The sequence below is a fragment of the Haplochromis burtoni genome, unplaced genomic scaffold, assembly GCF_018398535.1.
Source record: "Haplochromis burtoni strain Fernald_Lab_line unplaced genomic scaffold, NCSU_Asbu1 Contig_266, whole genome shotgun sequence".
NCBI lineage: Eukaryota > Metazoa > Chordata > Actinopteri > Cichliformes > Cichlidae > Haplochromis > Haplochromis burtoni.
The window spans coordinates 176,181-183,253 of record NW_024582627.1 but is presented as its reverse complement, the minus strand read 5'-3'; the positions used below and the strand labels follow the sequence as shown (position 1 = coordinate 183,253).

Here is a 7,073-nt window from a genome sequence, read left to right as displayed (position 1 = left end):
GCTCTCCTATTTCAGGAATTAATGTTGGTATCCTGGATCATCAGATCATCTTTTTTCTTTCCACACAGTGAGAGCTGACGTGACTGTTTCATGTTGTTATCACTGCTATCACAGTGATATGAAATCTAATACTGGGCCATCATGAGGCAAGTTTTATTAAGTTTTCTCCTTCAGCTCATCAAAATTTTGTCTATAATAAGATATGCATTGTGTGAAAGTGATACTTATAATGACATTGACACTAAATGGTTCAGCGCTGTAGATCGCAGGGATAATATTTAATATTATTTGAATACTTTTACTGAAGATAAGACAAGGAGATTTATTTCCTAATAACCTTAATGATTACTGCTCTAACGAGGCCTCAGTGCTCAGTGGATGGTCTTCACTGTGAATAGAAATATGAACTGATTTAAACTTCATTGTCCTGAGCAATTTGCTTGGTTCCTATTCAAAATCCTCATTTATTAATCTTGTTTTGCAATAATTCAGAAAAAGGAACAAGGATGCCAAACAATATTTTTACTGGAGAATTTTATGAGAGACAAAAAAAAAAAAAAGAGGACATTCTTCCGTAGCTCATAAACTGAAGAGCAAGGTTTGGTAATTTACATGAAAAATGTAATCGATACACACTGAATTTCACGAGATAGCACTACATCTTCAAGAGGAATTAAAAATACACTTAACACATTATAGCAATACATTTTGTGGCAAAATCTTATAGAGCAGGTGATACTGCTTTTTTCTACCTGCAAATGTGACAGTGAAGGTTTAGATAATTTACAAAGTCATAAACAGACAGTTACCCTATAACAATTACGTGATAAGTTACTGGAATCGTTTAGCATACAGATGAAGAACAAAACTAGTGGGAGAACTTTGTTGATGATGGATGGAGTGCAGCAGAGGGGGCTGTTCCAGAGCTGAGCCCACTGGAGAATATTAAAGAGGAGACCAGACGCAAAGACGCTAAGCTGGGCTGGAAGCTGTTAGCACTACTGAAGCAGTATAACCTGATGTTGAGTGAACGACTCTTAAATATGCAGCTGGCTGATAAGCCGAGGGAGAGCAGGTGTGCTAGCCAGAGATCCAGTCGAAGCCGGTTGCATGACCTCATAGCTGTAGTAAGACTTACCTGCTCACACACCAGACCTCAGGGAAGAGAGACAAAGGAACTGTTGGAGGATAAGTGAGGAAAAGTCAAAGAAAAGGGGAGAAAAACAAAGGAAAGGCAGAAGTATCAGGGCACGAGGGACCACGATGGCTATGTTTTGGGTATGATGGTACATGCACACACTCAGAAGGTGAAAACAATAGTAGTAACACCCCTGAAGCTGTTAAAGAACTGCAGTGGATGAACATTTCAGTGTGGCTTTGCTCACAGTGAAGCTGCACAAACACGAGCTGAACAAAACCAGGATATTAATAAGACTAAAGGCCATCTGACGCATTGTGTAAATTAGAGAACTTTGGAGTTACCAGGCGGTGTGGTTTATAACCCGGAGACAAAATTATGCAGCCTTTCATCGTGCTCTTGGCAGCAGTCCCTTTCTCCTGGATAGAGCTCTGCACACACACATGACATGTTGGCAGTCAAAACGTATCGAAAAATCGTTAATGGGTACTGCGTAGGTGTAGGTTTGTGCTATTCTTGGTTTCACATTGGTCATAAGTATTAAAAAAAAACAACCTTTCACTGCAGCCATTTTTTCCCCCCCACAATTGTTCCTCTTTGCGGTGAACTCACTGCAGTTTCCTTCAGCAGTCACAAAAAATTTGTCACTCAGTCAACATTTGACCCCTGAAAAGCATAATTTCCACTGCTCTTTGGTGGACTTAATGCAAGTGAATCTTCCCACAATCGTTTGCTTTTAACAGCCAGAGAGTTACAGAAAGGGTGGTGTTTGCTTATTCTGAATATAGTACGACATTGTGAAAGCAAGTATGTCACAAAACGGCTGTGTGCAAGCAGGAGAACGCAAACTCACCAAAATGGGAACTTGACTCAAAAATGCAGCTTTATTTGCTGAGCAGAAGTAAAGGTGATACAAAACAATGCAAATTCAACTGGGGGAAACTAATACACCAGGAGCCACGGGAGAACCACACACAGCTATGAGGGAGGACATGACACTGACAGAAAGAAACACAGGGCTTAAATACACTGAGGGATAATAAGGGTAATGAGACACAGAAGGAGAGCACAGCTGGGAGTAATTAGGCTGAACGAGACAAGGGAAGCAAGACTAGAAACACTGACGTGGGACAAAGATCTTGAAAGTAAAACAGGAAACACACTGACTGAACTCAAGACATGTAAACCTAACAGACTGCGGAGACAGAACATAGGGACCTGAAACATGGGACAGAAAGGCACACTAGACACAACACGGAACAAAGGGAAGCCATCACACAAAACCTAAGAACTAAACCCTTGACAACCATAACTAAAACCTAGGGAAATGACAATAATCAAAACAGTACAACCAAGGAACATAAACCATAATATAAAAATACAAGAACTCAAAATACTGGTTCATAAAGACCCAGAACCGTGACAAAGTACATGAATGCAGCATCCTCTGTTTCTGAGTAAGATCAACTCCTTGCGTGTTCAGTCTATTTACAACACACTTAAAGGTGTTTTCACATCTTTCAGCTGGTAAAATTAGCTTTAGTCATCGTTTTCATAAGGCAAAGCTAGCATCCCTTTAAAAGTCAAAGTCAATAACAGATGCAAACTTGGTAACCTACCTAGTTAGCATTTACTGTTCAGCTACTTTTATAAATTATAGTCCAAAAATAGTTTTATTGTAACAACTGTTACAACTGACTTTACCTCAACTCAATGACACCTTGCAGTCATTGAGTTGATAATGAACTCCTCTGTATGCCAGAGTATTCTAGAGTCAAATGTGAGGCCACCTGTCTGACAGCTAGAGCTTGACCCAGACTAGGTTATGCAAAAGGACACTGATCCCAAGCACACCTATAAATCTACAACAAAATGTCTGAAAAAGAAAAGAATCAAGATGTTCCAGTGTCAACATCAGACGTAAGACCTTAAGAGAGCCTCAGTGAACTGCAGCAATGCTGTAAAGAAGACTGGGCAGCAAGGTGAGAAAATTATTACCTCAAGTTATTGATGAGGAACATGGAATACATTGTTTTTCCACTGAGTCCTGTGAAAACTTTCCTTTTAACATGACTGTATGTGGTCATCTTTTCTCATTTTATAGTCCATTACTATAGTTTTCCTTTGGTGATACATAGTTCCCTGAAATCTTGCATGCCAGTGACGAGGTCTACTGAGCCATTTGAAGTTATCCAGCTTCCTTCAGCTGGCTCCAGTTTCCAAGGGAAAGGAAAAAGCCAGCTTCTGCTTTCTGGTCAGACCATCATGGAACTGCTTAGTAGTTTATAATGGAACCGGCTTACAATTTCAATATTAAATGCATTTCGTTATTTAAGTGAAATTAAAACTGGATGGAAAATCTGTTATTTCTATGTGCTTTAAACTGGTTACTTTTTCCGATGTACTATATGCTGAGAGTCTGGTCCACATATTAGTCATTACTACACCTTGCTTTTTTCAAAACTGTCTATTCTGTTCACAAGTCAGGTTCTGTTCTGCGTATTTCCTTGAGAGCATTAATGGATGTTTGGCCAACTTATCCACTTTCTGACCCTTCAGGCCAGGAGTTGGCGTAAGGTGATCCAGATCAATATGGAGTGCGGAGGCAAACAGACCAGAGCTTCATCGCCCTCCTGCAGGCAGTAAGGGTGGGGAGGTAACCCTGTTTCATTATCACATTTTGTTTTGTTCAAATAATGTAATTGCACCTGAAATGGTATTACATTACGTATACTAAGTGGTTTCTACTTATGTACATATGTTATAAATGTCCTTGTAGCTGTTAGGAGCACTGCAGGTCTGTTTTCTTCCAAACAGCTTTGGGATTGCTCTGATTGGCCAGGAAACCTGTTAAAGGAAGTCAGTTAACACAATTCATGGTGACACTCTGTGTCATGGTCCACTCAGGGTTCAGACCTCAACCTGATTTAAATTCTGTGGTGGGACATTAAGAGAACAACCTAATCATAGTGCAAGGTCCAAGTCTTGATTACATATGGGGAAGGTTGCATCAGGAAGGCCATCTGAAATTCTGCGGTAAGTGGATGAAGTGGTAGGGAGTGTTCCCACGGAGGAGAGAGGGAGACAATGTCAATGCCAATGGACATGCTGGTGAAAGGAAAAGAGGTGATGAGAGGGTGTTAAGTGGGTAGAGAGATGAGAAATGCAGATGGACAGATGGTAGTGGACTTTGGAAGGTTGGAAATGGCTGTAAAGAACATATATTTCAAGAAGAGGAAGGAACACAAGGTGACATAAGAGTGGAGGAAGCTGCACACAGGTGGACTACATCTCACGGAGGTGCAATCTCAAAGAGATATGAGGCTGCAGGGTGGCATTGAGGAAGAATAATATTAGGCAGTATCAAATGTCTGTTTTCATGAACTGGCAAATCAAGAAGAAGAAGCAAGAGAAAACACATGCAAGGTTATGCAGAGTTCAGGAAGCAGTTGAGACAGACTCTGGGTGGTAGGGAAGAGTTACCAGATGACTGGGAAAGTACCAAAAGGTGTTTGGTATGTCTACTGGACAGAGGAAAGAGGGCAAGGAGACTTTAGGTCGGAATGAGCAAGTACAGGAAACGAAGAGGTTAGCAAAGAAAAAGTGGGATAGTCAGAATGATGAAGAAAGTAGACAGGAGTGCTGGGAAGCTAGGTCTACATCAAAGAGAGAGGTGGCAAGACTAAAGGAAAAGCCTTACAGTAAATTGTGAGGTTGGACTGTAAGGAAGGAGTAAAGGGTTGATTATATCAATTGGCTAGAGAGAGACTGGAAAGGATGTGCAGCAGATTAGGGTGATTAAGGATGGAGATGGAAATGTGCTAATGAGTGGAGGGAGTGTGTTGAAGATGGAAGGAGGACTTCGAGGTGGGATTAAATCAGAGATCTGCTTTCAGTCCCTTCTTGTTTCCAAAGTTGATAGATAGCCAGACGGATGAGGTCAGGCAGGAGTCTTTGTGGACAATGATGTTGCAGATGACTTTGTGATCTGTAGTGAGAGTAGCAGGTGGAAGGAGGCCGGGAGAGATGGAGGTGTGCTCTAAAGAGAAGAGGAATGAAAGTCAGTAAAAGCAAAATAGAATATACGAGTGTGAATGAGAGGGAGACGGGTGAAAAGGTGACTAAGTAAGTACCAAAAGGTGTCAACCGTTCAAAGCAACAGACAAGGCACAAGAGAGGTGAAAAAAGATAACAGCAAAGTTAACATTTACAAGATTTACTTGCTGTGATTATAAGGTTATATTGCTTTAATAGTCTAACAGCCTCCAGCTTCAGTTTATCTTCTTTGGAGCTCCTCTCCTAATATTCTCCTTGCTGGTCTCCAGTGCCCTCTAACAGTCCCCTCTGGTGCACTCCATCCATCATCAGCACAGTTCTCTGTTACACATTCCCACTAGTTCTGTTTTCCCTCTCTATGCTAAACAATTCCAATAATTTGTCACTTAAATGTGTAATATGTATAGTGTATTTTTATTTCCTCTTGAATAACAGTAAATAGTGTTATGTTATGAAATTCATTGTGTATCAGTGAATTTTCATGTCACTAATCAAACCCTGCTCCTCAGTTTACAAGCTAGGGAACTTCACCTGTGAAAATAATGACTGCAATCCTTTTTCTTTTTTCTGAACTACTGCAAAACAAGATTCACAGACGAGGATTTTGAAGAGAAACCAAACAAAACGCAGAGCCGGAAGCCAGAACAGAGACTTCTTTTGTGTTCACAGTGAAGACTATTCACTGAGCACTGAGGCATCGTTAGTGTAGTAATAATCAGTTTTTATGATTTTGTATTTTCCTTTTCTTTTAAATTTTAGTTTGACGTTTTTATTGCTCATATTTCAGTGTAGTTTCAGTTTTTCATCTTTTGAAACCAGTTGACTCCCAGTCTTGACATTTAAAGTGTGCGTGTGTGTGTGTGTGTGTGTACTATGTTTACATATCTTTGTGCGGACCAACTGCCCTTATGGGGACAAAATGCCCGTCCCAATGAGTTTGAAGGCATTTTTGAGACTCAAAATGTGGTTTTAGCGTCAGGGTTACAATTAGGTTATGGTTAGGTTTAGGCTAAGGGTTAGGGTTGGGCATTCATTTTTGATAGTTAGGGTAAGGGTAAGTGGTTAGGGAAAGTATTATGCCAATTAGACGTCCCGACTAAGATATGATATGACTGTGTGTGTGTGTCCTCGCAGTGATGAGAGAATTTGTTTTTCCCATGTTGTAAGTTTTAAATCATAAGCTACACAGAGGACAGTAAACTGAACTGAAAGGACAAAGAGGACAGATTCTTAATGGGAACATTATTCATTTAGATTCATTTATATTATTTTGAAATTTTGTGGAGGATTAGAAATAGGTACATCAGAAGGAGCTCAGGGTGAGTGGTTTGGAGACAAAGTTAGAAAGACATCACTGAGATGGTTTGGACGTGTGCAGAGGATGGACAGTGGATGGACCAAAAATGTTAAATATGGAGCTGCCAGGCATGAGTAAAAGAGGAAGACATCATGGCTGTAGTGAAGAAGGACACTTAGAGGGTAACAGAGTAGAATGCTGTATGAATAAAGATGGTCTGCTGTTGCGACCCCCAAAGGAAGCAGTGAAAAGAAGAAAAACAAGAAGATCTATCCTGTGTGCAAATCAGAACATCTAATTTCACAGCAGTGTTTCAAACTCAGCAGGTGCAGGCGACATCAGAAATAACAATAAGCTGAAGTTAAACACTCCCATTGCTGTACATGCACATTCACACAAACACATACCCACAAGGGTGTGTTGATTCCACACAACTGCAATCCCACACAAAAATGAAAATGCAAATCACACCTACCTGCAACCATACACCATAAACATTACACGCTCTGTTATTTAGACGCTTGGCACACGTCTTGTTATTAGTGAGCAGCAGTGTTGGGTAAGTTACTTTAAAATAGTAAC

The 7,073-nt window shown here is 40.4% G+C and overlaps 1 long non-coding RNA gene across 1 annotated transcript; it reads right to left on the bottom strand.

The window, feature by feature from the left end:
- Window positions 1-531: 531 nt before the first annotated feature.
- LOC102304316 lies at window positions 532-2,114 on the bottom strand. Its single transcript, XR_316870.3, has 3 exons — window positions 1,992-2,114; window positions 1,483-1,569; window positions 532-1,178 (listed from the first exon to the last, which is right to left on the bottom strand). It is a non-coding gene; the product is annotated as an uncharacterized LOC102304316 (long non-coding RNA).
- Window positions 2,115-7,073: the final 4,959 nt, after the last annotated feature.